At 53.4% G+C, this 16,698-nt stretch overlaps 1 long non-coding RNA gene across 1 annotated transcript; it reads right to left on the bottom strand.

Annotated features, from left to right (window-relative positions):
* Window positions 1-12,869: 12,869 nt before the first annotated feature.
* LOC129405508 (uncharacterized) lies at window positions 12,870-15,333 on the bottom strand. The gene is made up of 3 exons (XR_008630621.1): window positions 15,268-15,333; window positions 13,993-14,087; window positions 12,870-12,964 (listed from the first exon to the last, which is right to left on the bottom strand). It is a non-coding gene; the product is annotated as an uncharacterized LOC129405508 (long non-coding RNA).
* Between the last annotated feature and the right edge of the window lie 1,365 nt (window positions 15,334-16,698).

Genomic DNA, 16,698 nt, shown 5'->3' with positions numbered 1-16,698 from the left:
AGGAAGGAGGGAAGGAGGGAAAGAGGGAGGGAGGGAGGGAAGGAGGAAAGGAGGGAAGGAGGGAAGGAAGGAGGGAAGGAGGGAAGGAGGGAAGGAGGGAAGGAGAAAGGAAGGAAGGAAGGGAGGAAGGGAGGAAGGGAGGAAGGAGGAAGGAAGGAGGGAAGGAGGAAGGGAGGAAGGAAGGAAGGAAGGAAGGAGGGAGGAAGGAAGGGAGGAAGGGAGGAAGGAGGAAGGAAGGAGGGAAGGAGGGAAGGGGAGGGAAGGAAGGAAGGAGGGAAGGAGGGAAGGAAGGAAGGAGGGAAGGAGGGAAGGAAGGAAGGAGGGAAGGAAGGAGGGAAGGAAGGAGGGAGGGAGGGAAGGAGGGAAGGAAGGAAGGAAGGAGGAAGGAGGGAAGAACGGAAGGAGGGAAGGAGGGAAGAAGGGAAGGAGGGAAGGAGGGAAGGAAAGAAGTAAGGAGGGAAGGAGGGAAGGAGGGAAGTAAGGAAGGAAGGAGGGAAGAACGGAAGGAGGGAAGGAGGGAAGAAGGGAAGGAGGGAAGGAAGGAAGTAGGGAAGAACGGAAGGAGGGAAGGAGGGAAGAAGGGAAGGAGGGAAGGAGGGAAGGAGGGAAGGAAGGAAGGAGGGAAGGAGGGAAGGAGGGAAGTAAGGAAGGAAGGAGGGAAGGAGGGAAGAAGGGAAGGAGGGAAGAAGGGAAGGAGGGAAGAAGGGAAGGAGGGAAGAAGGGAAGGAAGGAAGGAGGGAAGGAAGGAAGGAGGGAAGGAGGGAAGGAAGGAAGGAAGGAAGGAAGGAAGGAAGGAAGGAAGGAAGGAGGGAAGGAGGGAAGGAAGGAAGGAGGGAAGGAAGGAAGGAGGGAAGAAGGGAAGGAGGGAAGAAGGGAAGGAGGGAAGAAGGGAAGGAAGGAGGGAAGGAAGGAAGGAAGGAGGGAAGGAAGAAAGGAAGGAAGGAAGGAAGGAAAGAAGGAAGGAAGGAAGGAAGGAGGGAAGGAAGGAAGGAAGGAAAGAAGGAAGCAAGGAAGGAAGGAAGGAGGGAAGGAAGGAAGGAAAGAAGGAAGGAAGGAAGCAAGGAAGGAAGGAAGGAGGGAAGGAAGGAAGGAAAGAAGGAAGGAAGGAAGCAAGGAAGGAAGGAAGGAGGGAAGGAAGGAAGGAGGGAAGGAGGAAGGAAGGAAGGGAGGGAGGAAGGAGGAAGGAAGGAGGGAAGGAGGAAGGAAGGAAGGAGGGGAGGGAGGAAGGAAGGGAGGAAGGAAGGGAGGAAGGAGGAAGGAAGGAAGGAAACCCTCCAAAGATGTGCTAAAACACTGAACTCTCGGACCCAGGGCTGCTCTTTGAATGTCATCCTGTCACTTATCTAAGCTGTATCTGTGCAACTAAGGAGCCTTGGGGCTTCTGGATGAACACAGGGACGTTCCCCTTGTCCCTCTCCCTCCTCCACACACAGCTCAGGGATCGCTGTCTGCATCCACCAGTCCAGAGGATGCTCTAAAGGCAGCTTGAGTCGGGACACAGGGACACAGGAAAGAGGAGAGGGCTCTCGGGTGTGCCATGGACTTTCCTAGGGCTCAGTCTCTGTGCAGCCCAGGATGTGGGTGCAGGGGGAGGTGCTCAGGCAGCCCCTTGCAGGTGACAGGGGGCAGAGAGCCCAGCAGCTGCCCCACTGCACTGGGGAGGTCTGTTCCAGCCCTTCATGGCTGGGTCCCCTGGGGAGCAGCCAGGCTAATCCCCACCCCTTGCAGGTTTGTGGGGAGGAGTCGCTCACCCAGTCTGACTTTTGGGTCTCCCTGTCTGGGGACGGGATATCCCAGGCTCAGGTCTAGTGCTCTCTCCAGGGCCCTGAGAAGCTCTCCCACAAACACATTTGCCTCCACCCCTGTGAGACACGCCAATGAGTCCTGTGTTGCTGGGGGAAATTCATCCCAGATAGAGAGGGGAACAACCAAGTAATATGTGATTGGAGATCCTGTGCGGGAAGGGAGATGCATGCTGAAAGTAGACTAGAGACTGAACAGGATGACCGCTCAATACCCCTATTGCAGACCACAACACCCAAAAGGAAAGAGAGATATCAAATTGGAATGCCCCGCTACAAAGGCGGGGTGGGGTGGGGGGGATGGGACTGGGGTGGGTGGGAGGGATACTGGGTTCATTGATGGTGGAGAATGGACACTGGTGGAGAGATGGGGTCTTAAACATTGCATGAGGGAAAAACAAGCACGAAAATGTGTGAATCTGTAACTGTACCCTCACTGTGACTCATTAATTAAAAAATAAATAATTTTTTAAAAAATGAGTCCTGTGTTGACTGTTGGCTCTCAGGTAGAAAACAGAAAAGGGGTCTTTCACGGACACACAGCGCCGGCCATGGGCTCTGGGTCCTGTTCCTGCCCATCGGGATGGGCCTGTCCCGGAGCGTCTGTGGAAGGACCCGAATCCTGCAGGGGAAAGACAGACAGACACAGACCCTGGAGTCCAGCCCTTTATTGCTCTGTCCATCAGCAGAAAGGGGCAGCACGGGGGTGTCCGGCCGGTGGGGACATTTCTGTTGCCCAAAGCGGCCTGGGCTTGAGTCGGCTGAGAGTCCCCTGAGGAGAGAGAGTGGGTCGCCTTGTCAAGGGGACACCAGTCCCATCCAGCCACCCCCCAAAAGCACCTTACCCCTAGAGGGGCCCCCGCCCTGCGGCCTGGGGCTCCAGGAACTTTGGAGCTCACATGCTGGGGTCCAGAGGGGCTGCGGGCCCCAGCCTGCACTAGCTGAAATGAGCCCCAAGGGTCCAACAATGTAACCGAGAGGCCAGACCCAACCCCCTTGGCTAGGCCGGACATCGGGGTTCAGGGAACTTACCACATTCCTACTACAGTCTGTTCCACATTACAGTGCAGGCTGCTACAGAAGTACCAACACTACCAATGCTAAGGCGACATTGGCAATAGCACCGCCCCAATGCCACTTCATTTTTCCAACCTGCAGCAGGAGAAGAGGGTCACTGGCGTGAGACTCCGGTCACCAGGCACACACCCACGGGCATCACCCAGGAGGGACCAGCTGGCTCGTGTCCTCTTCAGCGGAACCCCAGGGGGCAAAGAGGCCGGGAGGGGCTCCAGAGGAGGCAGGACCCTCGAGAGGAGGTGCTGCCCGGTGGGGAGCAGCAGTGGGAAAGGAGCTGTGTGTGTCCGCTGTGGACACTCGGGAGGGACAGGTGGGCCTGGGGCTGGTACAAGAGGAGGAAGCCGACAGGGGGCGCTGTGGGGAAGGGGGGTGCCCGGAAGTCTCGGTCGGGGCTGGCCAATCAGGAGCCGGGGAGCAAGGGCGATTCTGATTTCTGATTTTCACGGAAACAATCCTATCCAGGTGCTCAGCCCCTGCAGCCCCAGCGGGCAATCAGGCTCATCTGCTGAACTAGGGTCAGGATTGTTTGTTCCTCCAGAGGCGAAGCTCTCACTGCACTCATTCCCGGGGTATCACCGAAAGTGAGTTCTGGTGTAGGAAGTGGATCCTGGCAGCGGTGGAGACCCATCATGGTGCAGGAGGGACAGAGGATGTTCCCTCGGTTGAGTGTACTGATTAGAATAGCTGTCACCCTTTAGGTGCCCCAGGTCCCCCCAGGTATAACAGGGAGCCTTGAAGACCCTGTGTCAGCAGAGGGACCTAAATTCTACAGGAGCCTTTTGTCTCAGCCACACAAAAACACTCTTCATAAATCTGTGCTCCCAATTCACAATTCACAGAGGGAAAGACTGAGGTACAGTGTAAAGGACTCGCCTAAAGCCACACGGTGAGGATTCCGAGGGACACCAAGTCATCAGAGACAGGGAACTAATATCCCAAACAAGGACCTAAGAGCACATTGCAAAGGCGAACACAGAGCAGATGTTGAGCGATTGAGTCAGGGGAGAGAAGAATCCAACCACCCTCCAATGGGAAGAATAAATGGTTCACAGGCGAAGACAGCTGCCTTGTATGCAGACGTGCTCCAGCACCACAACTATAGGGTTGGCCCAAGTGTGTGTGTGTGTGTGTGTGTGTGTGTGTGTGTGTGTGTGTGTGTGATCACACCACCCCTTCAGAGGAGCTTAAAGAGACTATCAGCACACAGTTCGTCAGAGTGGCCCGAGACAGCACACGGGCTGGGGCAGCACCGCGCTGTTACCTGGGCATCCGGGTGCCCAGACAGTCTCAGTAACTGCCCGGGCTCCATCCTGGGCTCCACATACCCAAAGGTATGGGTTCCCCTCTGTCATATCCCCTTTATCCAGGGTCCTCCTCCTCCTCACAGGGGTCCCTGTGCCCACTTAGAGTCTCCCTAGGAGAGATCAAGGGTCAGCATCCTGGACACCAGAAGGGAGGACCCAGGGGAGCTGCCTCTGAGCAGACAGGACCCACCTCCAGGGGGCGCCCTCAGCCTCTCTGCCCCTGGAGATGGCAAATGGGAGTTGGACCTTGTCAGTGACTGACAAGTTGGTTTAGATCAACACTGTCAGCTTTTCCCGAAGAGACAGGGTGGATGATCTGACCCTGGGGGATAATACTGTCCAGTGAACGAGACACTGACCAGCAGACCCTGACCCTGAGCGCAGAGCAAGGGGATGCCCAAGCTGTGGGCAGTGCCTGTGGCCCAAACTGCCTCCTCTGCCATAGTCATGCTCTCCCTAACTCCTCTACTCCTGTTTTCTCTCCTGCACACACCTAGTATTGCTCTGCCTGCCCCTGAGGTGCCCGGGGTACAGCCCAGGGTCTTCCACATGCCAGGCATGTGCTCTGCCTCTTCACCCACAGACCCAGCCCCTCCTCTGCCCCACCTCACAACCCCTGTTCCCCAGACTCTAGGCTCCCTGGAACGGGTCAGGCTCAAGCCAAGAGAGAAACTGGCCTCTTCTGCAGGCTGCTCTCCCTGAGCCCTCAAGGGACACCAGGACCTGTGTGGCAGATGCCCTGTGGTCAGATTTACCTTACAGGACAAGTGCTAGAGTACAGACCGATATCTCAAGTGCTGTGGGCCTCAGTTTCTCCATCTGTGAAATGGTTGAGAGAACCTGCTTCACAGCAGCGGGTCCAACACAGCCTGTCTGTAGAGCTCAGCTGAGCTGGTACCCCTCCACCTCTCACCCTGAAGGTGACATCTGGGTGTGTGGGGGGAAACAGTGGTTCTCTGTCCAGTTCCTGCCTGGATCTCTCCCTGGCTCTGCACGGTAAGTGGGGACACTGCTAGGGACAGGGGCATGGGCTGAGGACGCACCTGCTCACAGATGGGTTCTCCATAGCGCAGCTCCGTGACGAAGTGCTCGCAGTTCTTGTGGGTGACACTGTAGGACCACTCCTCCCCGACGCGTTCCAAGGCCATTTGGACGATCTCCTCAGGAGATCGCGCTTGGCGCTTACCGTCATGTATGTTATTGATCCGGTACTCGTACCCCTCAACAACCTTGGACAGCAGCTCCTTCTTCACCACAGCGGGGCCAAAACACCCACTTGGAGAGCTGGCCGAATTCACTCCAGAGATCCCAGAGACTGTGGGGCCACAAGAGAAGACTTTGTAGTCAACTACACAACGCTGAGAACTCCATTGACCCCCACGTAAGTCACCCCATAGCCCCTGTCCCCACCAGGGGATGAGCCCAGAAAGGTTGACATCCACCAGCTCCACCCACAACGAGGCCCAGTGAGCCTGGACTCTGGTGAAGGCTTTTCTTTCTTTCTAATCTGTGCCTCCTGAGCACAGATTCAGAAGCCAAACTCTCTTCCCCTCATTTCTCTTCTAAGGGACAGAGGGAATCTGGGTGGAACCTGGGTCTCCCACCTGGTCATGATCTCCTCCCTGACCTCGCTCACTCCTGGTTCTGAAGCAGAGGCCGGGAGTTCTTCAAATGGCCCTGACACAGATGTTGATGGAATTGTTGCGTGAAACTGGCTGACAAGGGCACAGAGCCAAGGTGGCCAACACCGGCTCCTGGTCCCAGCTCAGCATCCAGCTAGCTTGTGGCCAGTCACCAACCCTGCTCTGAGCCCCAGCTGGTAGTCTCAGCAGGCTCAGGAGGAAGGTCCAGGGCAGGAGATGTCCGCACTCCCCAGGGTCAAGTTCCCCGATTCTCCTCTAACGATGCCCCAGGAGAACAGCTGGGCTGGTGCCAGTGTCTGACTCAGCTGCTCTAGGGTCTGTTTGTGCGGGAGGGGGGTTTCCGCTGTCCTTCACCATTGATTATCTTCCAATGCACAATTCCACACTCTCAGGTCCTGCTCCCTCAAGCCGCAGGAGCAGACGGGGGAAGCAGGATACCCCGAGGGCAGCATCGGGCTCTAAGGGCATCTCACCCAGCAAGAAGAGGAGGCCTCAAGCAGGAGACGAACCTGGGCACCTTAGAGGGCAGCCCTGAGCTTCATCCCTGGACACCCTAGAAATATTCTGGGTTCTGGAGATGGATCATGGTTGGGGCACAGGCTTGGCATGCACTGACCCGGGTTCCATCTTGCACCACCTGGTCCCAGAGTAATGCTGGGTATGGCCGGGCAACATCAGCACCACATCGCCTGAGCCACACCACAGCCTCGGGCCTGGGAGGAACCCAGGCAGAGGGGCACAGAATTGGGGCGGGGACTCAGGCCTCCTGAGCACAGATTCAGAAGCCACCTAAATTTATGCCAAGGATTCATTCTTTTGTCAGTTAAACACCCTGCTCCTCAATCTTTTCTTTTATTATTATTTTTTATTGAACCACTGTGAGATAGTTACAAAGCTTTCAAGTTTGAGATTCAGCCATACAATGATCAAACACCTATCTCTCCACCAGTGCAAACACTCCACCACCAATGTCCCCATTATTCCCTTCTCCCCCTCCCAATCTTCACCCTGTCTCTATGGTAAACAAATGCTCAGATATTTTCTCTCTATTTGGAGGCATTATATTTTGCTCAAATGTTCCCACCATCATTCAAACCTGACTTCCAGGGCCAGCACTAGACTACTTATTTTCTATTGCTATTTTTGCATATCATGGGAGGTATGTATATAATTTCACTTCTGAAATTCTAAGATTATAAATGAATGGGTACCAGAGACATCTCTTTAAGGGCCTATTTCATTTTTTAAAATTTATCTATTTTTTAACTAGTGAGTCACAGTGAGGGTACAGTTACAGATTCACACATTTTTGTTCTTGTTTTTCCCTCATGCAATGTTTAAGAGCCTATCCCTCCACCAGTGTCCATTCTCCACCACCAATGAACCCAGTATCCCTCCCACCTCCCAGTCCCATCCTCCCGCCCCACCTAGCCTCCTTGGCGAGGCATTCCAATTTGATATCTCTCTTTCCTTTTGGGTGTTGTGGCCTGAAATAGGGGTATTGAGTGGTCATCCTGTTCAGTCTCTAGTCTACTTACAGTTCACATCTCCCTTCCTGTGCAGGATCTCCAGTCACATATTACTTGGTGTTCACCTCTCTGTCTGGGATGACCTTCCCCCAGCGTGTGAGGCCACCTTTCAAGCCATGGAGCCAACATCCTGGTAATATATACTACCATTCTTGGGTATTAGTCTCTTCTCTGCCATTCTGTATTCCACAGATGAGTGCAATATTTCTATGTCTGTCCCTCTCTTTCTGGCTCATTTCACTTAGCATGATATTTTCTATGCTGATCCACTTATATGCAAAGTTCATGACTTCATCCTTTCTGACAGCTGCATAGTATTCCATTGTATATATGTACCAAAGTTTCTTTAACCAGTCGTCTGTTCTCGGGCACTCAGGTTTTTTCCAGATTCTGGCTATTGTAAATAGTGCTGCGATGAATATATAAGTGCAGATGTCATTTCGACTATACTTTTTTGTTTCTCCAGGATATATTCCCAGAAGTGGTATTGCTGGATCAAATGGAAGCTCAATTTCTAATTTTTTGAGTAGTGTCCATATTGTTTTCCAAAAGGGCTAGACCATTTGGCATTCCCACCAGCAGTGTAGAAGGGTCCCTTTCTCCCTACATCCTCTCCAACAGCGATTGCTTTTGTTCTTTTGGATGTGTGCCATACTCTGTGGTGTGAGGTGGTATCTCATGGTTGTTTTGATTTGCATCTCCCTGATGATTAGTGATGCAGAGCATTTTTTCATGTGCCTTTTGGCCATTCGTATCTCTTTCTTGGAAAAGTTTCTGTTCATTTCTTCGGCCCATTTTCTGATGGGGTTAGATGTTTTCTTCTTGTAGAGTTCAACCAGTGCTTTATATACCCTTGATATCAAACCTTTATCAGATGGGTATTGGGTGAATATCCATTCCCATTCTGTAGATTGCCTTTGAATTCTGGTCACTGTGTCTTTTGCAGCGGAGAAGCTTTTTAGTTTAATATAGTCCCATTTGTTTTACTCTGTTTCTACTTGATCGCTTAGTTCCGTGTCTTCTTTGAAGATACCTTTGGCTTCTATATCGTGAAAGGTTTTGCCGACCTCGTCTTCGAGGTACCTTATGGAGTGTGGTCTGATGTTGAGGTCTTTAATCCATTTTGATCTGATTTTTGTGCATGGTGTTAGGTCAAGGTCTAAGTCCATTCTTTTGCATGTGGTTGTCCAGTTGTGCCAGTACCATTTGTTGAAGAGACTTTCCTTGCTCCACTTCACATTTCTTGCCCCCTTATCAAAGATTAAATGATCATACATTTGGGGTTGTGTGTTGGGATATTCCGTTCTGTTCCATTGGTGTGCTGCTCTGCCTTTCTTCCAGTACCATGCTGTTTTAATTGTTACCGCTTTGTAGTAGAGTTTAAGGTTGGGGAGGGTGATGCCTCCCATCATCTTTTTCCCAAGAATTGTTTTAGGTATCTGTGGGCATTTATTGTTCCATATAAATTTCAGGATTGCTTGATCCGTTTTTTGAAGAATGACATGGGTATCCTTATAGGGATCACGTTGAATCTGTATAATGCTTTAGGGAGTATTGCCATTTTGAAAATGTTTATTCTCCCTGTCCATGAGCAGGGGATATGTTTCCATTTCCTCATGTCCTCTTTTATTTCATGGAGTAGCGTTTTATAGTTTTCTTTGTAGAAGTCCTTTACTTCTTAAGTTGATTCCAAGGTATTTGATATTCTGGGGCACGATTGTGAACAGGATTGCTCTTTTCATGTCCCTTTCCTCTGTCTCATTGTTTGCATATAGGAAGGCCATGGATTTTTGGGTATTGATTTTATGGGCCTATTCCATTTTTATTTCAGTTAGGAATTTCTGGATCCAGGCTGCTGGTTATCCAAGATGGCGCCTGGGGGTGGCCTGTGGGTGTGACTTCCAGCATCAGGAGTGGGTGGGGGACCAGGCAAGACTTCCTGGTTCCACTGCTGCCATCTGGCTTAGAGATTTAGTCCTGAAAGCCACATTTCGGAGCCCTGCTTGTGTAAGCTCATGGTCGCCAGGGTTCCAGCTGGAGAAGGTGGGGTGACTGCACCTGCTTCATCTGGGGTGCCCCGGTGAAATGGGCTCAATATGGGATCTGGAGAAATCGTCAGTGTTGTGGTACTCCCCAGTAGTCATCTCTGTTGTGTGCACCAAGATGGCGCCCGGGGCGGGTTTTGGGTGTGACTTCCAGCATCAGGAGCAGTCAGGGAACCAGACTGAGGCTGCCCGGTTCCACTGCTGCTGTCCTGCTCCTCATTCTGCCTCAATATCTCTTGCCCCAAATTTCTCGTTCAGATTTTCCCTCCTCTGCCCCTTAGTCTCCCAGCTCTTTCCCTAACCCACCCCCTCTCCTCTCCCTACCCCATCCAGAATCCCAAGCCTCCCCATATCTCTCCCAACTCTCTCTCATCCCTGCCCTACTACAATGTGCTTCTTCCCTCTCCCTTGTAGGGGGCACCCTCCCCTACTACTAGAGAGATCTTACACCTAAGGGCAGGGGGGAGGGGCCACTTACTCCGAAGAACTAAAACTCTGTGTTCACACAAACAAAACAACCTTACATGGGAATGTTTATAGTGGATCCAATAACTAGGTCCAAAATCTAAGCCAAGAGAGACACACCCACGAATCTCGGAGCCGAGCCTCCACTGCAGAGGTGCCTCCGGACTTTGCAATAGGTCACTTTCGCCAGGCCACTCCAGACGGGAGCAGGTGCTGTCCTTTCGCCTGGCCCCTAGGAATCCTGGCGACCGCCATCTTCTAGAACTCAACAAAAAGTCCACTAGGGGGGAGCAGAAGCGGCAAACGCCAGGCCCTACAGGACAGGGGAGGAGCTGTCCCTTCTCCTTCCCCCCACACAGATGGAACTCTGAGATGATGCCCACAAACGGCCCCCGACTGCTTATTAAGCTCCTACATGGTCATGATCCAGACACACACACACACACACACACACACACACACACACACACACACACACGAAACTTAGAACTGAGCAGCTTGCTGCAGAGATCTCTCCATACCCTAATTATTAAAACTTTAGAATTTTGCACGACATTATATGCTATCCACAACAAACAATGACAAACAAAATTGTCTAGCATTCCCATTTTGGCAGCTTTGAGCGATGGTGGGACTAGTGTAGAAATATTGAATGTAATCATAGTAGAGAGAGAGTATTGTGGAAATTATCACACAGGCCGGAGAAGGGTTGGAATGGCAGGGAGGGGTTGATACTGGGGATTTGGGTGGTGGAAAATGTGCACAGTGGTGAACGGATGGGTGATTGATATTGTATGACTGAAACTCAAACATGAGAGCTTTGTAACGGTATCTCATGGTGAGTCAATAAAAAGGGGAAGAAAATCTAAGCCAAGAGGCTGAGAAGAGGGGGTTGGCTCAGCCCTGCCAAGGCCATCCCATCCCTCTCTGCTGCCAGCCGCACCCCAGGGCGCTTCTCCCTGAGCCACAGAGGGTGCAGCTGAGAGGAGGGAGGGACATAGAGACACCCACAGTCAGTGGGCAGGGGCCAGGGTACACTGTGCTTCTTCCTGAGGTTGGGGCCATGCTCCTCCCCTGAGCCTGTGGCTGTAGGATAACATAGCCTCAGGTAGTTTAGGTTTATTGATTGTTCCCATCACAGTGCTCCCATTCTTCTGTGTTTATATGTTACTTCCCTTATTGTGCTCTGTTGACTTGTAAATACTGTTTCCCTCTTCTTTTTAAGTCCTTTGCATAGTTTATTCAGAGCCATGTCCTTTTGTATGGGCACAGGAAGACAGTATTTAATGCTATGCCTTTGTAACCTGGGAGTCACTTGATGGTACATGATATTTTCCTCCTTGGCATCTGTTCTCTTGACCTAAGCCTCAGCTGCCTTTACTTCCTAGCACCCCCAAAGGCAGGGTCCCAAAGAGGGACGGGATGGACACAGGGAAAGCGGTGAGCTATGTGTTACCCTGGCATTGAGATGGGCCTGGCCAAAATGCCTAATGCTTAACTCTAAGTTAAGAGCTTGGTTGTGGACAAATGCTGTCATGATCCAAAAAGTAGTAACAAGATTCGGACCCTGCTAGGGTTAGGAATGATTAATCTGGCCTGAGCGCCATAGTCTGAGTCTGTGGCAAGATGTTCCCAGGAGAGCTGCTCTACAAGCCTCAATGTATCTCTTACTGTGTCCACACAAAAATAACTAGTATTAAGATGTTGATTGAGTTATCGGCCTGAAGAAAGGAGAAAACACACCTTAAGAGGTATTTTGCCTGCAGGCAGTCAGGAAGGGATTTGAAATACCTCTAGGTAGTGTTTCCTTTGGGCTGGAGCAGTGGTTGGGCTTTTGCCTTTCACACAGCTGACCCAAGTTCAATTCTTCCGCCCCTCTCAGAGAGCCCGGCAAGCTACCGAGAGTATTGAGCCCGCTCAGCAGAGCCTGGCAAGCTCCCAGTGGCGTATTCGATATGCCAAAATCAGTAACAATAAGTCTCTCAATGAGAGACGTTACTGGTGCCCGCCCAAACAAATCGATGAGCAACAGGATGACAGTGACAGTGTTTCCTTTGAACCTGGTGGACCTCAGGAAGGACTTTCTTATGTTGATTTTGCTACCAGACTGGGTGGAGCATGGGCCCAGAGGGCAAGGGGAGAGAGACAAGTAGGGGTAAAGACAAGTGGAAGAAAGGAGAATGCAGAGAGCTGGGACCCAGGAATGAGGCTGGGAAGGAAGAGTGCTGGGGGAGAGAGATGAGAGAGTTGGAAGAGAGTGAGGGAATAGGTTGGAAGAGAAGCAGTCAGAATCCAGAGATCAGAGGCAGAGTCAGAATCCAGAGAGGAGAGAGAGAGCCCAGGCTGTGAGGTGGAGCATGGAGAGATGGGCGGGAGAGACTGGAGGAGACGGGAATGAGGGGCAGCGTGAGACTAGAATGAGGAGCTCAGAGAGATTGGAACAGGCACGTGGAGAGAATGGAAAAAACGGCAACTGATCAATCAACTGGCGTGACCCTCATTTCCTCTTCTGCCTGCCTTATGGCCTGGCTGCCCCTGCTGAGCAAGCAGCCCGGAACCACCCCCAAACCCGGGCAGCCACAGGGAGAGCCATTGGGGCCTCCCCCTGTCGCCCCTGGCAGATTATTTTTTACAGTGGCAGTGCTGAGTGTTGGGGAACCCCTGCTTCCTGTCCCTGCTGTCCCTGCAGATCAGCAGCTACAGAGGAGACTGGGCTTGGGAAGGGCTTTGTCCCTGGGAGAGGGGCTGAGTGACCCCCACTATCTATAGGATCGTGTCCACAGCCTTTCCAGGAACTTCCGGCTACAGGAGACCAGCAGCTGACGGGCCTACAGGGGACAGCCCTGGTCATGTGGCCTCAGTGGCTGTGCCCACCGGCCAGGCCAGCAGGGGAGACCAGCACAGTGTGAACCAAACCCACAGTCACCTCAACCCATCCTCTACAGAGACCCCGTCCTTACCGACATTAGTCACATGGACCACATAACCGTCTCCCACATACACGGCCCAGTGCTGATATCTCATTGCGGGAGGGGCGAATTTCGAACCACGAAAAATCTCTATCAAGTCTCCGGGTTTGGGTTCAGGACGTTTTCTGTTCTGAAAAAAAAAATCAGACAGAAAGAGGTGAGACATTGATATGGAAGGTTCTAGAACATCCTACAACTGCCACACCATCAAGAAGCCAGCCTAGCTTTACTCTGCTGTTCCCCCATGCAGGAAGTGAAGAGGAGGGGTTTCACCTCAACAAGAGAGTAGCCCCCTCCCCATTCCTGAATTTCCTGGCTGCAAATGAGCCTTTGAGGACAAAGATGACAGGGTCCCCAGAGGAGCCGGGAGAGGGACTCACAGGGAGGGGTGCACAGTGGGTGGGAGCCCCTCCCTCCAGAGCAGGTCTGTGTCAGCAAGGGAGACCTGGTCACCAGGAGGTCTAGACGCTTCCCCAGGCCATCATCCTCCCATCTGCTGGTCCCGGGGTGACCTCGTGTTCCTACCCCCAGGCCAGTATGGAGACACTGAGTTCAGGCCCTGCCCACGTGGGCTTCACTCCCGGGAGTCAGAGCTGCCCCCACAGAGGAGGGAACTCAGGGTCAGGAAGGGCAGGAGCCTGTCAGCCCCTCCCCCGGGAGAGATGCCGAGACTGTATCTGAGTGTTTCCTCCAGTGCTCCTCGAGACCCTCAAAATCACAGGGGCCACCCGGAGCAGCTAGAATCTGGGTTCAGGCAAGAGGCAGAGGGGGGAGCCCAGGGGGAGCTGGAGATCTTGGGGGACTGTGCCCCTGTGGAGCGGCATGAGCAGGGAGACTGTCCTGGTCCCCTGCAGAATGGGAGCCCCCTCACAGGAGTCTCTAAGGGTGCCCTAGGACTAGGGCCTAGGGGAGTGTTCTGGGTCTGGCCACACCTGCTGCGCTGTCTCAGCAGAGCCAGATGCCCTGAGCAGGGGCGGAACTGTTGGGGTGGGGAAGGCACCACCCACTGAGGCTCAGGGAGAAAAGAGGGAACGAGACCTTGACCCAAGGGGTCGGAGTCAACATGGGGGCGGCAAAAAGATGGAGCGAGCACTGGACCCCTGAACTTGGATTAGCGCCAATTTTCTGATTTTAAAATTAGGGTGTCTTGAGACTTACAGAGACCATTTTCGTCTTGGTGAGATTCGCTGCCTGTGGTTCAGCCTTCGTTGTACTGCAGAGTTTTATTTTCCCTCAACCGTACTCAGGTGCACCTGTGACATAAATGATGAGCATCAAAGTTCACACCGCAGCTGTGTCCCTTGCAGGGCAGGGTCGAGCCCAGTAAGCTCAGAGACTCAGGGAACATTGGGATTCAAGCTCAGACTCAAAAGGGGCGGAGGGTGAGTCAGAGCCAAGGAATTGCCTTTCACTTTCCATACGCAGAGCTTCAAACCAAAGATTATTAGGGAAAGGGCTGGGTCCTACAGGTAATAGAGCATCCCTCCAAGTCATGTTCATCATAGAAACTGCCCTGTTCTGCCTTTGCCCTCGTCCAATCTCCTCAACCAGGAGAGACCCGCTCTGCCGCTGTGACAAGAGCTGACCCCCGTAGGTGACCGCATCTAAACTGGGGGAGACCCGGGAGGTCCCAGCATCAGGCCTTTTGTTGGAAATGTCAGAAATTATTCCAGACCAGGCAGTGTGGGGAAACGACAAGAAACACACAAAGAGGAACAAGAAACACAAACGACAGTGACAAGAACAGAAAACGGAAAGGGAAAACCCAGAACTGCTGAGAGATGGAATCCATCCGGGATATCACAGTGAGCGGGTCCTACCCCCTCCAGGCAATGCAGAACAGCTGACCCCAAATAGCCCAGTTAGGAGTTCAGGCATTTCCTCAGGATTGTATCCAGGTACCACGTCAGTGGAGCCTGTTCCTGAGCAGGAGCAGAGTAGCTGAGGGGGGACCCCGGGTGCAGGAAGCAAAGAAGGAGGCAGGGTTTGGTATGGGGGGCAGGGCCGCTCTCCTGACTCTACCCCTTGGATCATCTTTCTGGGCCCCTCCCAGTGTGTCCCACTGACACAGAGCAGGGACAGAGGACAGGGAAGGGGGAGTCCTCCCTGAGCCGCCAAGGCCAAGGAACTCTGGCACTGTCACCCCTAGGAAGTTCCCCACAGTCCCCACTCACTGAGATGCCAGATGGGTGTCAGGTACCTGTGGGGTCTCAGGCAGTGCCCCTGGCCCAGGACGTGGTGTTGCGCAGACCCTGAGGTTCCAGGGACGATGGTGTCTGAGGGGCTAAGGCCACCCCCAGAGCTGCTCTGAGGCCTTGAGACACGGCTGAAGCCACGGCCAACCCACTGGTGACCCTGCACACAGCCGTGCCTCACCCAAAACTCTCCTTCCCAAACCCACCAGTCTAACGGCACAGTTTCCTGGACACTTACCTAGGCGCTGTCCTGCCTCCGTGTTACTGCTGCCCCGGTCTGGAGTCTAAGTACAGTGCAATTCTGTTTCACTTTCAAACACTTTCAATTTCACTTTCACCCCTCCCAGGCATGTTAATATTTTACATTCTGCTCAGCATTTCCTGTCAAAGCTGCCATTTCCTTCTCCAAGCAGGGCAGGCCCTGCCCTATGGGCACCTGGACCAAGAAATGAGTCAGAGAGAGGAGACATCAGATAGCAGAGGCTGAGTGGAAGATGTGTTGGTCGAGGTCAGGGCAGAGGCCAAAGTCAGCCCGTCTGGGGGCTGGACACTGTCTAGGGGGGACGGCACTTGACTCAGATGCATCCCACCCAGTTCCACCCAGGCACTGTCTATGGTCCCCTGAGCACCACCAGGAGGAACATCTGAGCCCTGAGCAGGAGGGGCCCAACCCCCATCCCTCTACCCAGTGTGCAGGGAGAGAATGGGAGGGAGAGAAGGGGCAGCAGGAGGGAGGGAGGGAGGGAGGGGAGAGTCTGGGCAGGGGGGAGGTGCTTCAATGAGCCTCACACTCAGCCCCCAAACTGCCCGCCCTGAGCAGGACACACTTCACAGGTCAGAACCAAGGTCCTCAGGGACTCGATCCCTATTCCCGGACACACATTCCTATCCCTTGGCACCAGCAGGCCTATATACCCCAGATGGTGCTGCCAATAGACAAGTTTATTCAGTACCAACAGCCTGAGAAGACCCCCCACCCTGGGCATCTTACTTCGGGGACTTGTGGTCATTGGGGCTGGGGGAGGGAGCAGCAAAGGCAGACACGGGAGGTGGGGGAGGGGCGGGAGCCGGAACTCAGATGCAGGACGCTAGTCACAGTGATGATGATGATGATGATGATGATGATGATGATGATGATGATGAAGAGGGTGACTATGGCAGTTTGATGCCATCGTTGGCCCGGCCTGTGGTGTGTGAACCACAGGTGACCCCAGTGCAGCGCTGCCCCTCACCCCGTGATGCGGGAAGTTCCCTGCTTCCTTCATCCCTCCGTCAGGGTCAGCACCTGGTTGACACTAAACCGTCAGCGATGGGGACATTTCTTAGCCCTGCGGAGAGGCTGGAGGAGAGCATCAAGGTGTGAAGGAAGGGAAATTCCTTGGGGAACGAGATGGAGTCTCTGGCGCCTGCTCTCCAGCACCCCAGAGGGGACCAGAGCACCTGCTGGCCAGAACTCATCAGAGACCAGGCCGCCTGCCCAGCTGCCCCACACCCAGAAACACATCCACACCCTCGGAAACCCCAACCCCAACCTGGTGTGGACACAGGGCGTAGGCCCCACAGGCTGCAGCAAGAACCATGAATTGTATCAGTCAGGCTCTGTGCCAAGAAACAGCTTTAGACAGAGAGGAAGGGGCCGCCAAGAGCTGCAGCGCCTGCCTGGGGTCCA

This window comes from Sorex araneus, chromosome 6, assembly GCF_027595985.1.
Source record: "Sorex araneus isolate mSorAra2 chromosome 6, mSorAra2.pri, whole genome shotgun sequence".
Lineage (NCBI taxonomy): Eukaryota > Metazoa > Chordata > Mammalia > Eulipotyphla > Soricidae > Sorex > Sorex araneus.
Note: the sequence above shows the minus strand (reverse complement) of the source record. Positions and strands in the feature narration are given on the sequence as shown.